At 33.1% G+C, this 19,559-nt stretch overlaps 1 protein-coding gene across 1 annotated transcript in view; it reads left to right on the forward strand.

Annotated features, from left to right (window-relative positions):
- The window catches only part of dsx (transcription factor doublesex), a 233,315-nt gene extending 221,181 nt beyond the window's left edge, over positions 1-12,134 (forward strand). Inside the window, exon 4 of the mRNA XM_073074010.1 lies at positions 11,574-12,134. The gene's annotated coding sequence lies outside the window, so the exon portion shown is untranslated. The remainder of the gene's footprint in view (positions 1-11,573) is intronic.
- The last annotated feature ends 7,425 nt before the right edge of the window (positions 12,135-19,559 follow it).

Raw genomic sequence — 19,559 nt, forward strand, 5'->3', positions numbered from 1 at the left:
TGTGTAATCCCCTACAACAAGGCAGTAAGAACTGTACGATACGTACCAACTTAATCCTCAAAGGTGGCAACGTATTTATGGCTGACATTCGTTCCTATTATATCCAATCTGGGGTTGATTATGAATATCCAAGGGTAACAGTTGCTTCTGACCTTCACGTAGACTATATGCTCGTTTGCCATTATATCATAATATCTAACAGAGGCCTTTAAAATTAGTTTTAATTGTATAAAATAACCTGTAAATTCGTACAATCATATCCAATACAGTTACTTATCAACTGGTAGTCTTAAGGATCCAGTTTCTCAGTTGATAACGAACTAATGTAATTCTTTAGGGCAGTAACTCGTGCTACAAGTTTTTAATGTACAACGCCGACGAAAAACCGTTTAACAGGGCCTGACTTGAGCGACTTTATTTTGCCTATTTTTAATTATTTTACTCTACAATTATCTTTTAAAAGTCAATAAAAGAATGAAGTATAGGGAATGAGAGAGGAGGAATGGGAGAGGGCAAAGTAACAAATATTTTTAAGTAGGTACTTTGTTTGCGTGCAGTCCAACTGATGGTATAGTCCGCGCCAAACTGCTAGTCCGCTCTGAAGTTGCGAGCTGGTGCAGTCATACAATTTGCTATGGCGACCCGATTCATTTCTATGTTCAGCGGACTAGCAGTTATACGCGGACTTTAAGTGGCTACCACTGCCCAGGAACTTTAATCAACACCTTATAAGATAATAGTTAAACTAGTTTTTGCCTGCGCTTTGCCCGCGCTTAAAAGAAAACAATATAACATACTAACATACATAAAACTGAAAATTCGTACCTTCATTGGAATGACAGTGGCGCCATCTGGCGAAAATTGGTCGTACCAACTCTGAAACCTTCGTGGGCTCATGGACAACAACTTTGCTAAAGATCATCACTTGATCAAATGCATAGTTTAACATTCAATCCTTACTAATATCGATTAAAATAATCGACTTTTTGGTCCAAAAGATCGATTCTCCGATTAATCGATCTTAGATCGCCATCCCTAGTTCCCGTGGGATTTCCGGGATAAAAACTATCCTAGGTCTTTTCTTGGGTTTTAGACTATCTTTGTACAAAATTTCATTAAAATCGGTTCAGTGGTTTAGGCGTGAAGAAGAGACAAACAGACAGACAAAGTTACTTTCGGATTGATAATATTAGTAAGGAAGTAAGGATTGTAAGTCGGACACAGATTCGTCGCTACCTCTGAGGATTCAGTGTTAACGCCTAGGATAAGCATGTCTCTCTAACCATACAATAGCAATGCTCAATTATTAAATTATATTTTTTTTGTATAAACAAGTGGCATTATCGTAAATTCAATAGGGTAATATTAAATGGTCAAAAGTTTGGGAACCACTGGCTAAGACGATTTAATGCCCATTGACAAATATTGACTATTAAAACTTGAAATTTGTGTATAGTTTACAAATGTTGTTAAAATCCCTATTACCGAACTAGTATTAAATATGTATATAATTAATTCAAAAATTAATCTAGAATTCTGCAACTTTGTATGTATAACTTAAAATGTCAAAAAGATATTATTTGTAGTACCAGTCACTATCTCATATCTCCAAGTGCTCTGAATTGGAGTAGTAATAATTAAAAACTAATTTGTAAACCCACCTTATACCGATATTGACTTGATAATATTCATATTTGTAGTATTAATATTTTAAAATAAGACGACCAGGTATGTATTTCCTTTAAAGTGCAAATTGCTTAAATATAGTGCAAATTTAGTATGCGTAGAGCCGAAATGTCCTTTCATTTCAAATGATATTATGAGCTTAAAATAATTCGGATTAAAAAGGCTGATACGCCTTACTTTGCAAAATTCCGTGCAATAAAGTTTGAATATAACTACTTTAGAACAATTCGCAAACAATGTATGACCAACTCTGATGGTACATGGTAGTGTTTCTCAAAGTTTGCTTGACCACCTATTGAAATATAACAAATAAATAAATGGACGGCAAACAAATAAATAAATAACATGGGTTTCAGCTGTTTTTTTTAAATAAGCAATTGCTACACAGGAAATAGGTCGATTAAAAAAGTATTCCCCACTGTCACATGTAAATGATATAAAATAAAATGTGTCACATCGGCCCGTAAGCTCCGTAAAAAATCAATATAAAGCATAAAAATATAATTTACTAAGAAAATGTTAGTTAACCCTATACTTGACATTGTGCACTTAAATGCACATTAGAATCAGATTTTTTTATTCGGATAATGCGACATCGAATCTTACTAGTAATAACTGAAAGCGAATTAGCAAACGTTTCTTTATGTCAGAAAATGAAATCAATATCTGTCTCGTTCACACATTGTAAATGGTAAACAAAATAGCGAGCCGTCATTCAGCGCCTGCGCAACGCTCTCTAAGAATCTTATTTTATCTGAATGAAATTAAGTTATATGTACGAAATTTATATAATCTTACTTTCTGCAAGCTTTATGCAATGTTTTGGTGATATTTTTTTGAGATATAATGTTTTGAATATATAGTAATTCATGACTTTTGTTATGTGTGCATTAAAATGCACACGGCCAACGACATACAATATTACTGTTTATCAATATTGTGTCTTTAAATGCACACTGCCAACTTTGCTACTATATACTAAGGTTCTGCGCACAAGGTAGGGGTAGGGTGAACAAAGTTCAGACAGAGTTTTTTTTTTATAATTCACGACTGAAATTAATATTTCCCCGTTTCCACTAAATTCCCAGTCCTTAGCTTGCAATATTTTTTTCAGATGACTGGAGGCCGAAAAATTCTAGCTTTGGTGTCTAAATTGCGTAATTAAATCGGATGTAGAATCCAGCAAATCCCTAGAAAGTTGAATTCCAGACGTCTAGGTCTCATAAAGACGTCCCTGAACTCAAGTCCTGTCCAATCAATAGCGTCTTCTGTCAAAAATGTAAACATCTCCAATAATGATGATTCCAGAACATCTGCAATATCAATCCCAGATAAGACCAAATTCCCACTTGAGGTCGGCTATAGATGCGCCACTAGCCCTGAAGACTAAGCTGGAATGCCTCAGAAAAGTATATCTTCTTACAACATCCTTCAAACAAGTGGAATAAAGTCCAATCATATGCTCAAATTTAATACAACATTCTAACGGAAACATTGATGCAGGTCTAAACAGACAAGTCGCTTTATAGCGTACAAATGTGATAGGCCATTGTTAGTATTGTCCACACAGATCCTGGACATCTTCGTTTGTAATTCCTGGTTGCTGTTTCGTCATGGGAACAGCGGTAAACAAAAATTATTGCCACTCAAAAAGTTTCGAGTCGCTTTATGTGGGAACTGTGTTTTTTTGGGAGGAGGTCTTCTAATCTCTCAACTCAACTAAAATATCTCAAAACTTGTTGACATGTCATAACTTCCGAGACTTTTATCTTTAGTATTTTCAAAATGTATGATATTTTTTATATTTTTTAATTATTTCTTAGTTTAGTGAGTACTTGGCGGTGTGCATTTAAAGACACATATTTTTTTTCTCGTGAACCTGGCAGTGTGCACTTAAAGACACATACTATATTCTGAAAACTGAAATTCAGAGATTTTTTATTTTATTTTTCCTAATATCCTTAAAACCCAATTAACGCAGGGAAGTAGCAAAAGTATAATTTTTTTAGGATAAAATTCTCTGCCAAGTATAGGGTTCAAGAACTGTTTAAGTTTAAGGAACTTTATTGCGAATGTAATTATCTAATTGTGAAAAAAGTGTTGTATGAGTTTGATAACATTTAAATACAGTTTAAAATACCGGAGGACAGGGTCTCACGAAATATTAAGGGGATCGTTCTATAATAAAGATTGACAAGAACAGCTAAGCGTGTAGTAAGCTAGTAAGTATGCATGGTCCGTCCTCCCACACATAGAATAATATTCTTGCAAGCCAATAACCTCCTTACATTAGATCTGTTCGTTTTTGGTTTTGAAAACGGTTAACGGTTTTCGTAGCTATACGAAAAACAGTTTTCTTATATAGATACCAAAAACTCAACATATTAAATTTCCTTTGCTTTATCTTTAATTTACCTTAGCTAGTGCGCTAGCTAGCTAGTAATATTGATTAAAGGCGGACATATTATAGATAATATATACATAGACAATGATTTATTTTCGTTCGTTGGTCGATTAGTAGTTTTGGAACGAAGTTCCTTATCGCGCGCGGTATGCTGGGTAAGAGGCCTAGGCGAGCGTCACGAAAAATTCTCACGACACTTTTGCTAAAGTGCGTGGCGCACGGAGAGGGGGCAGGCCGAGTATACGATTCGACTTATTCGTTCTCTCTCTCTTTCTCTCTTGACAGTGACAAGTCACGCGACGCGCGCCTCTGCTGTGTATGTGTTCATTGTTTTGTCGTGTTCGTGTGTATTCATTATTTAACTCCTAAATATTGTTAATTTTTTTAATTATTATCCTATATTACTTATTCCAAAACGAAAGGAACTTCGTTCCAATCGGGTGTCCCACATGTGACACCTCAGACGTTTTTTTTGTTTTATTATTGGCTATGATTGATATACCTATTATGATTTGATATGAAAATGAAAATATTTTACTTACATTATTACAAGTATGCTAGCTCATATTTCATATAAAAGCAAAATATACGAAATCCATGGCTTTTATTATCATTAAAATGAAAATATACATTCTAAAGTTTAAAAAGCTGTTGATTTTTCGCATAATAAATAAGTTCCCTATGATAAAGACAAATAGTATAAAACAATTAACATGTATACGATAATTATGTCGTAACTGTTATTTATTTGTTCATTAAGAACGTTTCAAGCTTAACTTGTAATTACTTGAGTAATGGCGAAAACGACCACACATTTGTCATTTGAGCAAATTTATAACTTTTTCAACGAAACATGTCACTTATGCGATATCGTGCACGAGCTAAGTGATATGTTACAGAATATAGTAGTTTTATTTAAAATTATTTTTAGTAAATAATTTTTAATTCATTAAAATTTTAAATAAAATTATCATTATCAATTTGGTTTGAATACCTTTATATGAAAAGTATTCATTTCTTTAGTCGTATGATATATCATATCGTCGTATAATAAACTATGAAATAATTTTAATAAATTTAATGAGGAGAATTATAATTAAATTATATTCCATATATTTTTTTAATTTAAAATGTTTGCACAATTTTATCATACGAAACGTCATTACCAGATCCGTTAGTTGTACAAAAGCCAATTAAACCGCGATTGTAGCACTTATACTTTGTAGCTCTTTCAGCCCGGGTTTTTCCGATGTTCGAAGTAACATCGCGATTAAAAAAAACATGTCACAACTTTCTCACACAAAAAGTCATTACCAGATCCGTTAGTTGTACAAAAGCCAAATAATCTGCGATTGTAGCACGTATACTTTGTAGCTCTTTCAGCCCGGGTTTTTCCGATGTTCGAAGTAACATCGCGATTAAATAAAAACCTGTCACAACTTTCTCACACAAAAAGTCATTACCAGATCCGTTAGTACTACAAAAGCCAAATAATCCGCGATTGTAACACTTCTACTTTATAACTCTTTCAGCGCGGACGTTTCCGATGTCCGAAGCAACATCTCAATTTAAAAAAAAATTGCACAGCTTTATCACACAAAATGTCATTACCAGATCAGTTAGTAGTACAAAAGCCAAAAAGTCCGCGAATGTTGCACTTCTACTTTATAGCTCTTTCAGCTTGGACGTTTCCGATGTTCGTAGTAACATTGCGATTAAAAAAATAATTGCACAGCTTTTTCACACAAAACGTCATTACCAGATCCGTTAGTAGTACAAAAGCCAAATAATCTGCGATTGTAGCACTTATACTTTGTAGCTCTTTCAGCTTGGACGTTTCCGATGTCGGAAGTAACATCGCAATTATAAAAAATTGCACAGCTTTATCATTTAACACGTCATTAGGTACCAGATCCGTTAGTAGTACAAAATGTCAAATAGTCCGCGATTGTAGCACTTATACTTTGTAGCTCTGTTAGTGTGGACGTTTCTGATGTCCGAAGTAACACCGCAATAAAAAAAATGCACAGCTTTATCACACTAAACGTCATTACCAGATCCGTTAGTAGTACAAAAGACAAATAATCCGTGATTGTAGCACTTCTATTTTATAGCTCTTTTAACGCAGACGTTTCCGAAGTCCGAAGTAACACCGCAATTAAAAAAATGCACAACTTTATCACACAAAATATTACCAGATCCGTTAGTAGTACAAAATGTCAAATAGTCCGCGATTGTAGCACTTATACTTTGTAGCTCTTTCAGCCCAGTCAAATCCGATGTCCGAAGTAACATTGCAATATAAAAAAAAGAATGTCACAACTTTATCATTTAACACGTCATTACCGGATCCGTTGGTGGCACAAATGTCAAATAGTCCGGGATTGTAGCACTTTTACTTTGTAGCTCTTTCAGCCCAGTCAAATCCAATGTCCAAAGTAACATCGCAATATAAAAAAAAGAATGTCACAACTTTATCAATTAACACGTCATTACCGGATCCGTTAGCAGTACAAAATGTCAAATAATCCGCGATTGTAGCACTTCTAATTTGTAGCTCTTTCATCCCGGACGTTTCCGATGTCCGAAGTAACACAGGCATTTAAAAAAATGCACAGCTTTATCACACAAAACGTCATTACCGGAACCGTTAGTAGTACAAAATGTCAAATGGTCCACGATTGTAGCACTCCGACGCAGCGTTTAAAACAAATACCGCATACGTCGATGATATTCGCAAAAGGAACGCACAGGAATTGATCGGACGGGGCTAATGTCGCGTGAAGAGTCCGGCCCCGGCAACCGGTCTGCAACATTGTTGCTGATCTCGTAGTAATTGTTTTGTTGCTTTTTTGCAACCGTACGTCGTGCGATCCGGTGCCGTATTCACCGTGGGGGAATATTTAAGTTCCTTAAGACTCAAATAGACTCTAACTCGAAGGTGGTAGAAACCTTTGTGATTCGACTCCGGAAAAACCACTGCCATATCTATTTTTGAGGTTATTCTGAAGACTCGGGATAATAGACTCGAATTTGAAGGTAGAACCTTTTGTGGTTCGACTCCGGAAACACCACCGCTACATCTATTTTTGCCTATTAACAGCAGTGTTAAGCGCTGTTGTTCTGATTTGAAGGGTGTGGTTCCAGCTTAGTCCTCAGGGGTAGCGGCGCATATGGGGCCGACATCAGGTAGCAATATCTAATCTTATCTGGGGTTGATTACAGATGTCCATGGGCGGCAGTAGCCATTTACTATTAGGTTGATTGCATCTCATGTCTACTACCTATCTACCACCTACGCATCAACGTCAACGGTTGTCAAGTTTCTCCGCAGCTTAGACGTGAGCGTCGTGACCACGATCCATGTAACTGGGTCGAAATATTGGAACTAAGTAATTGGCTCAGTGTGAGTCGACCGCACTCGGATGGTACCGTTCCACCAAATTGTTATTTACTTTTTTATATTTATTATCGTAGCAGCCATAGAAGCAATGTGGAAATTTAAAATCTCTGCCTATTACGGCTCAATAGATAATGCGAAATATAGAGTTTATTGAATGGTGACCTTCATTTATTTTAAAACTTGTTTAGTACATATTTGTTTTGTTGTACTCCGTAAAAACTACAAGTGTCTGTTTATTACGGTTTAAGAGATAGAGCCCAGAATTTAAGTGATTGACGGGGGGACAGACGGACAGATCGATAGACGGACAGACCAATAGAGGTACAGTCGGACAAGCAGACAGACGAAAAGACGGTCAGAAGGACAGATAACGGAGGCTTAGTAATAGGATCCCATTCTTATTATTTGAGTCCGGAACACTAAAAAAAACGTTACGTGATTTCCCGTTACGTAATTAAATATAGCCATCCACTTTCCCAACAGCTATCCAGTAAAAGTTTCAATAGTCTAAACCCTTACCATGAGTTTTTACGTTTTGACAAATATGACTGTTTTGGTATTTGTTTACGTATTGGCCCATAAAATTTCCTAGTTCTGACACAATCCGCTAGAAATTATATGGGCCAATACGTAAACAAATACCAAACCAGTCATATTTGTCAAAACGTAAAAACTCATGGTAAGGGTACTGTTCGGTATGGTCTATGAATACGGCCATCGGGCCCTTGGTAACAAGTAGTGCTACCGCGGTGCATTGGCCTATTGACCGACATCGAATAAATCAACCGACGAGAAGGAACGTGTCTGAATAATCACACGCATTCGGTTCTTACAACATTCGTGAGCGCTTTAGACTTTCTTAAAATAGACTTTTATTTTTTAATTAACACGCTTTATATAAAATAAAGTGTACGGTGTTAATTTTATTTAATCTTTTCAAAGATTATATCATAGTTAATAAGAACATTTCATTGTAAATTAAAAAAAATGAGAAGAACAAAAATATAATTATAAAGTGAATTACGATTTACAATTTAAATGATATCAATACAATATTTTAGTATTTATTTTAATAACTTAGTAACGCATTAAAATAATTTAAAAGCCAATTTAAAATATTCGCGCTATACTGATATATGTAACTTGATGCAACTTAAACAGCTTATAAAAAGTTAATTAGTGTGGGTTTGTAATTATTAAGTTATATGTAAACGTGTGTGTGTGTCACTTGTAGAGGCCAACCGGGCTCTACATAGTCGCCTGATAAGAGAAAATTAGCTTAAAATATTAGGTTTATTGCTGTTCAATACAATTTCGTTACTAAGTTGTTTCGGTATGTGCAAAATATAGGTTGCAATGAATGTGTAAAACCATATTTAATGTTTTAATGTTGCTAAATTATTTTGCTAAATTAGTAAAATGCAAATGAGTTTTGTGTAAATTGAAAGCCTGTGTATTCTAGATTAAGTTTTTACGATTTCGCATGCCCTTAATCAAAATAAAAACTATAATGTTTGTGTGTCTGCCCATATGTAACTGTCTGCGTTTTATATTACTTTTATAATAACGCTTTAGCTCAAAAGCAGTGATAGTTTTGTGGTTAAGAAACTCGGCCTCTTGATCGAGGGGTCCGAGGTTCAAATCCCAGGCACGCACCTCTGACTTTTCAAAGTTATGAGTGTATAACAAACTAATTATCACTTGCTTAAATGGTGAAGGAAAACATCGCGAGGAAACACGCATACCTGAGAAATCTTAAAAAAAAGTTTTCAAAGGTATGTAAAGTCTACCAATTCGCACTTGGCCAGCGAGGTGGACTATGGCCTAATCCTTTTCATTCTGAGAGGAGACCCGTGCCCAACAGTGAGACAGTAATGGGTTGATGATGAATGACGTCGCTGAAACCCAAAGGGTTTCAGTGCTGGGTACTTCTCTCTCTATAAAACTAGAGGTCTGGAGTGTAAAATACCATTGAGTACCAATGGCATTACAGATTGGTGTAGTTATATTAATTAAAATGTTTAAAATAGTATCCCCATTGCATTTTGATCTTTAAACATGAAGTTATGTTTCTTAAACAGTTTTAGGGTAGCAATAAACCTATTAGGGTTCAAATTGAAGCTAATATAATTGTAGTAAATTCAATTTAGATGTCCATCCGGCCGGGGATCGAACCCGGGTCGCACTGCGTGTCATTTCTTAATATTTCTTGTTTCTAGGCCGTATCCAACGCGAATCATTAAGTCTGGCTACCAGATGTTCTTCATAAAGGTCATACCGATCGCTATGGAGATGATTAAATGGGAAAAAGGAATTAATAAGGCTATTTCGTTGCAATAGCTCTTATATCGTGTCTATTAATAACATTGTCTATTAGTGCAACGTCTTGACAGAATATTGTTAATTAATGTTATACTGGAAATACAGTCAGCTTCAGGAGTAGATGAGCTGTATACTGTATTTTTAAAGAATTTAAAAATACAATATACCCATACACCCATACACCCAAGCGTTAATAACTAGCTAAGCACCGTTAGCATGATTAGATGAACATCGTAGTGTCAAAAGAAGATGAACACTAGCACGTCAAATGTAGCTGAGTAATATCAAATATTTATTCCGCTTATTTAGTGTAAATAATTTATTATTAGTTTATAGTTAGTAATTTATTATTTAGTGTAAATAATTTATTATTAGTTTATAGTTAGTAATTTATTATTTAGTGTAAATAATTGATTATTTACACTAAATATTTATTTCTTTAGTGTAAATAATTTGGTCAATTATTGGTTTGTTTTTTGTTTATTTTATTTAAAAAATAACCTGTACATCTACTTCTGAAGCTGACTGTACATTGAAATTTATTATGTTCTGTCATTTTGATGTGACTGGTTTGACTTGAATCCTTCACCTATTCATTGATACTGAGGATAGTAATTGTATTGTAAGGGCTGTATTGAACTTTTACATTTCATTTAACTTGCCTTGTTAGTTTGTAGTAATATGTACAGGGCCAGATTGAGGGGGGGCAACCGGGGCGGTAGCCCCGGGACCTCTACAAAAGGGGCCCCCACAATAGAGACGTCGGTTTTTTTTTAATTCCGACTTGTAAACACTCTTTAAAAAATATCTTTTCCTTTGATATTTTTTTTCGCTGTTTTACCTTTATCTGCTATATCTACCAGCGTTTCACAATAAAATATTTATTGAAACACTGAAAAAATCAACTGAAAAAATTGTTCATTTTATTCGGAAAATAATTTGGGGCCAGGCCTCCACTCCTTTGTTGCCCCAAGGCCTCTAGACCTCTAAATCCGGCCCTGTATATGTAGGTCAGATCTTGTATCTGAATTTTAGACCAGTAAATTCAATTGATTGAGCCAAAAGTTTGCAAACTCTTTTGGTTTGAATGTCAATGTATCATTAACTCGGTGACGTCATTCCAAATCCAACATGGCGGTCGTCCCAAGATGGCCCTGAGATTTCTGCGCCCCTGTAATATGGGTATCAAATGAAAGTGTTTTTTGAGAAGAATACGAAAAACTTGTTTTTTTTTAAATTTTTCAATGTATATTTATTTTTACTTTATTAAAATCTTTTTATGAAGTACATTTCTATAGGTATGAACAGAAGTAGGTACCTACATAGTACAGAATAGTAGTACAGATGTCCATAGCTTCTTTCTTTCAAGAAACCATTATTATATAGATAAAATGGTACTTTATGTTTACCACGCTTTTATTGACCTGTATGTATGTAGATACCTACATGTATGTATGTATGTAACGGAATCTTTGAACTAGATTTTTAGCCACTTTTAACGGTCCAATTAATTTGCAATTTTGAACACTTTAAAAGAACCGATGACAATAAAGGATTTTAATGTTTTTTTCCTATTCTTCTCATCAGGATCGTCAAGATTAACAATTTTCCTTGAACGATTTTAGCGGTGTGTTTAGTTTTTACAGTATATGATTTTTTTTTATTAAAATAACAAACGAGTATATGAAATCTAGTTAATGGTAAATTTTCAGCCAACGGTAATTTTCTGTCTAACATTTATTTATTTCTTCTTTTCAGGCGGCGGACATCCCCACCGACTCGCCGTAACGTCAGCAGGCGCCGGTGAGATCGCCGTGACAGACATTATGTGAACCATACCATAGTGATAGATCTGTATAAATAATGTATATACGTGTATCGGAGACACCGTGGATAGTACCTTATATTTATAAGACCAATCGATATGGTGTTGAACTTTTGTTCCTGTTATCTTGGTCGGGATTTCAACTGTCAATCCCATGGTTAGTTTGATGACGTCACTTCTAGGTATAAATATCTCTGGTGTTTTAAAATGGGTAAAATGTTGCAAGTACTAATCTATGGTTGCAAGTGTGACGTCAATGCATGGGAGATTACAAGTGACAAAGTGTGACAATGATGAAGGGATAGGGTTAGAAGTAGAAGGATTTGTTTGGTGTAAATTACAGATTTTAAATAACCATTTTTAATATCCAGTTTTTTTTCATTGTCAACTAATCAACGAAACATACAAAATCAACTATAAAAATGTGTCACCAACATCTTCAATATAATACCAAACTTATGTACATTCACAAAGTAATGTCACACATTTTTGGTATAAATGAAATAAAATGAAATGAAATCGACATTCGCTGTTATTAAAGTTTATCAGCGTGAAATATATATGACATGCAGTTTAAACCAATCAACGTGTAGATAACTCAATTTGCGAGAAGTTTAAACCAATCAGAATGCCGACTGACCTAATCTGCAAGTAATTCTAGCCAATTGGCGTTTATTATTTTTAATAAGTCTATTTTTAAACAGCTCTTATTTATTAAACATATACTAATTAAGAATATATAATTTTTATTTCCTTCTTATTCGACTCTGTCACAATTTGTCGACTCCCAAAACATTCGACGTAAGTAAGAAGTATAAATAAAAATACTTGAAATAAAATTTACTGGTTTATTTAAATTCAAATGTGGAGAGAAATACCAAGGGATATGGTCTTAGTCACGACGGGACAGTTTCGTGGGCGTTGAGCCGATGGAAAGTAATACAAGGCAGTGCTTAGAAAATAATGTTCGAACATTGTATGGTAGCTGATGAATAAATATGTAAATACCGTTAGAAGCGTTTAACCGAATCTTAATCTGGAAATAAATATTACAACTGTGTTCTTTGCGTACATTTGGGTTGGGTTGGGTTGAGGTTGTAGAAATGGAATCCATAAAAAGGAAACATGTAGAAAAGGTGTCCTTATTACTTTCTATTTGTATTATTATTGTAATGATTACCTAATAATTACATATTTCTACATCAGCTTTGATAGCCGTGTAGATAGATCGTGAGCAGTGATAGCCTAGTGGTTAAGAAACTCGGCCTCTCGATCGAGGGGTCCGAGGTTCAAATCCCAGGCACGCACCTCTGACTTTTCGAAATTTATGTGCGTATTAGAAATTAATTATCACTTGCTAAACGGTGAAGGAAAACATCGTGAGGAAACCTGCATACCTGAGAGATTTATAAAAAAAAGAAACATCTCAAAGATATGTGAAGTCTACCAATACGCACTTGGCCAGCGCGGTGGACTATGGCCTAATCCTTCTCATTCTGAGAGGAGACCCGTGCCCAGCAGTGGGACAATAATGGGTTGTTGATGATGTGATGATGACATCAGCTTTGGACGCTAATGAATACAGGCTTCCGTTTGAGAACTAAGTCACTAACGTTTTTTTATCTCGTTAATTCGATTATTGCGAGAAAGAGCGCAAACTCAAATACGGTTAATAGTAGATGATTATTTTTTATATTGAATAAAGTGCAATGTTAGTTTCCAACTAGTGTTTACGCTGAAATTTATCACATTTTTTTTTCTAAAATTTGTGATTAATTTCGTTATAGACCTTCTGGTCGTTGGTATATTTAGGTCTTGGCGAAGTGTCTAATGAAAATATCAAGTGTAATCAAATTCGACATTTTAACGTTCAGTCACGAACATTAACTTATCTGCATAATAAGTGTAAAGCAATTTAAGATAAACTGACTCTAAGGACATCATTTTATTTGGTTTTACGTGCTTTGATAACGAGCTGTTTTTTTAAAATGGATATCGGTAAGAAACACTATTTGGGATATTAAAAGTAAATTTACTAAGGTATCTAGAGTTAAAGGAATTAAATAATTAATATGGTGTACCTCAAGGGACCGTATTAGGAATCCTCTCACTTCCTATAACCATGATTTACTCAATACTTACTTTTTAACGCGTATTATCAATAATAGGTACCAGGACTGCTAACAATTATTATTTATTGAACGAATTAAAGTTCCTCAGTCATAGTTCATAAATTCGTCATAGTTCAATCAGCGACTCTATTGTCGAATTTGTTTATATTTTATCGGATTATTTCATACAAACCTTAAATTAGATAGAATCTAGTGTACACGACCAAAGCCGAAGATAAAAACTAGCAGCGTTTGTACATTAGAATTACCAGGAGAACACAGACTCGAAGCGATTGGCTATAGGCTAGGCTTAGGGATGTGATCTTAAATTTAATAATCCATGAATCGATATTTGGACCACAACATCGATACTTTAATCGATAAAAAATTAACGCTCTCAACTATCAGTAAATCAATATTCGATTACTTTTCTTTTGTAGTAACAGAAATATAATAGGTTGCATGTTTTTCTAATGAAATTTTATTTTTTTCGTCGATTTAACTTCCGCTCTTTTCGCATACCTTATTGTATATTTTGCCCAGAAGATGAGCAATTGCTTCTTTTCACCGATATAGAGCAACGGCATAAAAAACCAGAGTTCAGTTTTTGGGAATTTGATCTTTTAGTCTACCATTTCTTGAATCGATTCTTTAGACATCGATTTTAAATCGATATTTGTATCTCGCATCCCTACCAACGGGTTGTAATGCCAGGGTAGTGTACGCAGGCGTCGGGCGGGGCGAGATCGGCGCCGCCCCGCATACCACGATCATGTTACAGGCAATGCCGTAATTGGAGTTACTGCTCATGGACAGATACAAAATTGTATAGCATTTAGCCTATTTCGACGAGATAAGTAGATTTTTAAACCGCTATCGTGAACTGCTACGTACTTTTAAAGATATTTCGTTTTAAGCAAGCTAATCGGCAAGGTCTATCTGATGGTACCTAAGTAGTCACTGTTACCACCTTAATATACAGGGTGAATTTTTCAAATATGCCTTCGGGCCAAATCCGAAACTATAAGGATTAGCGAAAAATGCTGAAAAGAGTTACGAGGCCGATTTTGAAAAAACCTAAAACTACATCAATACTTTTTTTAAATATATTTTTCCCTAGCCGGGAATCGAACAAGTTCATTTTGAAAAAAAATACCCCCTCTATATTATTCTACTATCTGATAGTATTGCTTATAAGGATCAAATTCTGGGAAGTTATGTTTCAAACAAAATAAAAGTGAAGTTAAATAATTTTCAAACATTAATTTCACGTTTTTGAAGTTTTATTAACAGTCCATTGAAATTGAAATTGATTTTCAAAGAGCACTGTCTTGTATTTATTACTTTATAATTAGTGTGAGTATCGTATCTTCGTTTAGAAAACCCGCTGAAACTGTCCATAGAGTGAAAAATACATAGAGATGACGATTGCTTATTTTAATATTGTAACCAGTGAGTAAATTAGGAACTGTAGGTTCACGCACTCAGTGACTTTGTAAAATTACTCGTAAAATTACTGTAAACATTGACCTAATAATAGTCTTCGGGTATGTACTCAAAACCATTCAATCTTAGAATATACAAAAAAAAATACAAACTATTATAATGGAGCCTTACTTAATTTACCATTTACCCAAGAAATAAATAAATAATGCCTTTAATAACAGTTTTAAAAAATTAAGTAATGGTTTAATTAAAAGATGCCCAAGAATCGCGTTACTGTGAAACTGTATGTGAAATTAAAATATGTTATTTTACGAATTTAATAACACACCCGAAGTCTATCTGTTATTAGGTCAATGGATTTTATGATTTTTCTATTAATCTTTCGTCTATTAATCTCTTTTTTCAAAAATATTTTAATATTTAAACCTACGTCCAAACTATGCGTCCATGGCAACTTAGAAGACACAGAAAGATGAATATTTTTCCTTATTCATTTTTAATACATATATCAGGACAAAACATTGATTTTTTAAACTTTTATTACAATATATTTAAATTAATAAATGTAGTTACTTGGTACTAAGGTGTTTTCATACGTCCCATTTAATATTAATAAACACATTGTCCATATTTAAAAAAATTAAAATTATTTCATATAAATATTTGCCTCTTAAAATATATTAACAGAATTTTAAATTAAATAAAAAGTGATGAACGGAATTTCATTGTTTTAAGATATTTGATCTCACATAAATTAAATCATTTTAGCTTTTACTTCGTGGTAAATAAAATCAAAAATTAATTTTAAAATTTGTAAACTTAAGTTAATTTTAACTTCGTGTGATTTTCTATTGTAATTTTCAATATTAGGTATATTGAGTTTGTAATTAGTTTCAAACCAACGAAAAAGGATTTGCTAGTCACGAAATTCATTTGGTTTAGTTCATAACTTGATGTGATTCGTTGAAGAGATAAAAATAGTTTTATTTAGACTCCATGGCCAGTGTGCACTTCGCAGCCATTTAAAAGTTATTTTTATATTAATTGTGGTGTGATTACGGTGCGTTACCAGTTGGAAAGATTGTTGAGATGTAATGTGTCGATGTTTTTACATGCGTTGCTTATTATCAATTTTAAAGTGCTATTCTGTAATAATAACACAAATCCGAATCTCGATATGTAATTTCGATCACTCGAGGGTCTCAAAAGGCTTGCTACTTTTAGTATCGGCTATTAATAAAGATACTGCTTTTCGGAAGCTATTTCTAGCCAACAAACGCTACACTCCTTACATTTGAGCAGTCGTAGCTAATTTTGGACGCTTGATGCAGCAACTAAATGCGAAAACCCCGGTCCAACAAGTCGCTAAATCGCCGATGTTAAAAGAAGCAAGTGCCTGTTTCATAAGACAATTTAAAAGGCGAGTGAATAATTATTTCGAATGCACAGGTTCGACTTGACATTCAGGACGCTAATTGCTTAAAAAGTAATTTCTCACATAAATAGTTCATCTCATCTCCACGCTCGAAAGTGCGGCGTAAGCGACATTGTCGACTTTTGAATTTCATATTTCGAGAATAAATTACAGAATAGCACGGCTGTGGGTACTTTTGATATGGCTGCTACATATAACTTATACATAATTATCTTAAATATTATACCTAAATATAACGGTATGTAAATTTTTATATTCTTACATTATTTCCAAAAAACTTGTAGTAGAAATCCGTCTCCGTTTAATTCCATTTCTTGAATTTTTATATAAATAGATATATTCTTGTGTAAGGGTATAATTTAAAGGTTTAATATAGCTATGTCATTAATATACCTAATTATTTATGTTATACCTATGTAAATATATTGTAAATATCTACATGTTACGTTAGGTCAAAAAGGGATTTAGTTTACTTACATAAAGATATATTTCATTTATGGTATATAAGAAATTATGTCCTGCACACTTTTTATAATTATAGTTCAGTTATCCGAATTTATACCTAATCGTTGTGTTATGTAATAAAACAACAATATCAGTAGTACGACAACAAAAATACAACAATAAAAATACAGTGATTACAAAATAAGACAAAAAAAAAATAAAAAACACTTAATTTGAAGTCAATTTAATTGGAATAAGATTTTATTTTCTGTTAAAAATCCTTTAAATAAATTTTAAATTGTTTATTTCGTTGTTTCAACAAAAACTGTGGCAATTTAAATTGTTTTTACAATTTTATTGGAGAATATTGGAGCGTAATTGTAAATTTTTAAATAAAAACAATCAACAACAACAAAGCAATTTTTATCTCGAATCAATTATCAACAATTTTTGCAATAAATTTGGGAAATAATATTCTTGTAGAATAATGAAAACTGAACATTTAATTTGTAACATCTAGCTATAGTTGTATATGCGAATGAATCCTAGTAATTTTAAGATGTTATATCTCTTTGAATACCTACTTAAAGAAATAATCATAAGATCTTTGCTAATTATTCTTGTCTCTTGATGTGATTAGAAGTCATCACACAGCTGGGCATGGGTCTCTTCTTAAAGTGAAAAAGACTTAGGCCATAGTCCACCAGTGATAAGAATTACTTCCCTTAAAATAAAACCTTAAGTTGGCATTGAGTTCTATTTTTGTAATATCAATGTGACATTTATTATATTGTCAGATTCATAGGCCACTTTACACTTATCGATAAAAAAGAATAATTTGTAATTTTGCCGTTCCATTTTTATAATATTGTAATTTTCTTTGTGTGTACAATGCATTATTTAAGGGCGCAGCACATTGTTTTAAAAAGTGACATATCTAAATGTCAAATGGGTCGTTTAATAAGATATTCTGTGGTCGTGTATAAAATATTACCCTTTTGATATCAAAGATAAGATTACAACATTCGAAAGTTCGTTATATTTTATTTCATGTTGCCATTATTAGTAGAAATTTGAGGTCTTAAACGATCGACTTATACAAAATATACCTAAATATATACAAAAACTCCATGTGAATTAAAATACAACTAGTATTTTTACGCAATAGCTATGATGAACCCTTTATTTTGATACACATATTGCAGTGTTCGAAGTTATTTTTTCTTTTTAAACAATGACATCTAAAAAAATATCCGTTGAGCATTTTGGAAGAAATAATGTAATAAAGAATGATATAAACACACAAAAATTAGCGCAAAAGTATAATCCTTCCTTTCCGTCAGGTAAAAAGGGACTAGGGTTTATTTTAAGGCAATAATTCTCATCAAATGACGACTCTAATCATTATAAATTTAATTTAATTGACATTACGATTTCCGCCCAGTGATACAGTAGGCGCATCACAATTATTATCACATTAATATTTAGTCTGTCCAACTGAAAGTCCATTTAGTAGTAAAATAATCATTACGCAAATGTAATTTAGGAAGCCAAAGTTTTCTTAAATATAATTGCTTTCATATATTATAGTTTTTATGAGGATATTTGTCCGAAATATCAGGTGCTTATGTCACAAACTTCCTACATATTGTTTAATATTATTCTTCTGTATAAATAAGGATAGTAACGGCACATTTTTACATAGTTTAAGCGACAGTCCATCACATAATGTAGCTAACAAATTTAAATTAAATATTTAAGATATTGTATAGTTTAAGTGAAAATATTGTAAGATTAGTTGTTATTTTGGGTTGGAATTTGAACGCTAGTGACATCGAAGCCGTGTTCCATTTGTGAAAAGAAACGATAAAATGTATTCTCAAGTATCTCACTTTCTGCCCATGTTGTGTCTAAAATTTTACATAAGTTGCTGCACGCAGCTTACATAGTTAACAAAAGTAATGTTATAGAATAACATTTCTTTTGTATAGGTACACGATATTTTTGTTAAATCATTGGAACACTGTCATAACCGTTATAATCGTCATGTGGAACACGGACTGCATGTACATAGAAGCGAAAATCTACAAATTAATTTTAGAGCTACATTTTTCATTGTTGTATCAAACAAGGTGAATTGTTTCAGGGACTTAGTATTAGTTAGATTTCGTTAAATTTTTAGAAGATTTTAAATATTTGAGTACATTTAATTACAGTACATCACAATTATTGTTATGTATATTTATTACCATAAGATCAAGTTTATTTGGATGAATGTTTTAATATTTAACTTCCAATATTTCGGTGATTTTGTTTTTAAGATTTGTTAATTTATTTTATAATTATGTTGTTTATAATACTTAAGTTCCTGCTGCAATAATTTGTTTGAAATAGATTCGCAGGTACCGCATTTTCATCTATTTGTCGAGATGACACGAAATCTTTAAAAATCTTAAAATATGATAAATTAATTCTTTGTTATA

This window comes from Epargyreus clarus, unplaced genomic scaffold (genome assembly GCF_041222505.1).
Source record: "Epargyreus clarus isolate Ecla_fem2 unplaced genomic scaffold, WU_Ecla_fem_2.2 ptg000006l, whole genome shotgun sequence".
NCBI classification, from domain to species: Eukaryota; Metazoa; Arthropoda; class Insecta; order Lepidoptera; family Hesperiidae; genus Epargyreus; species Epargyreus clarus.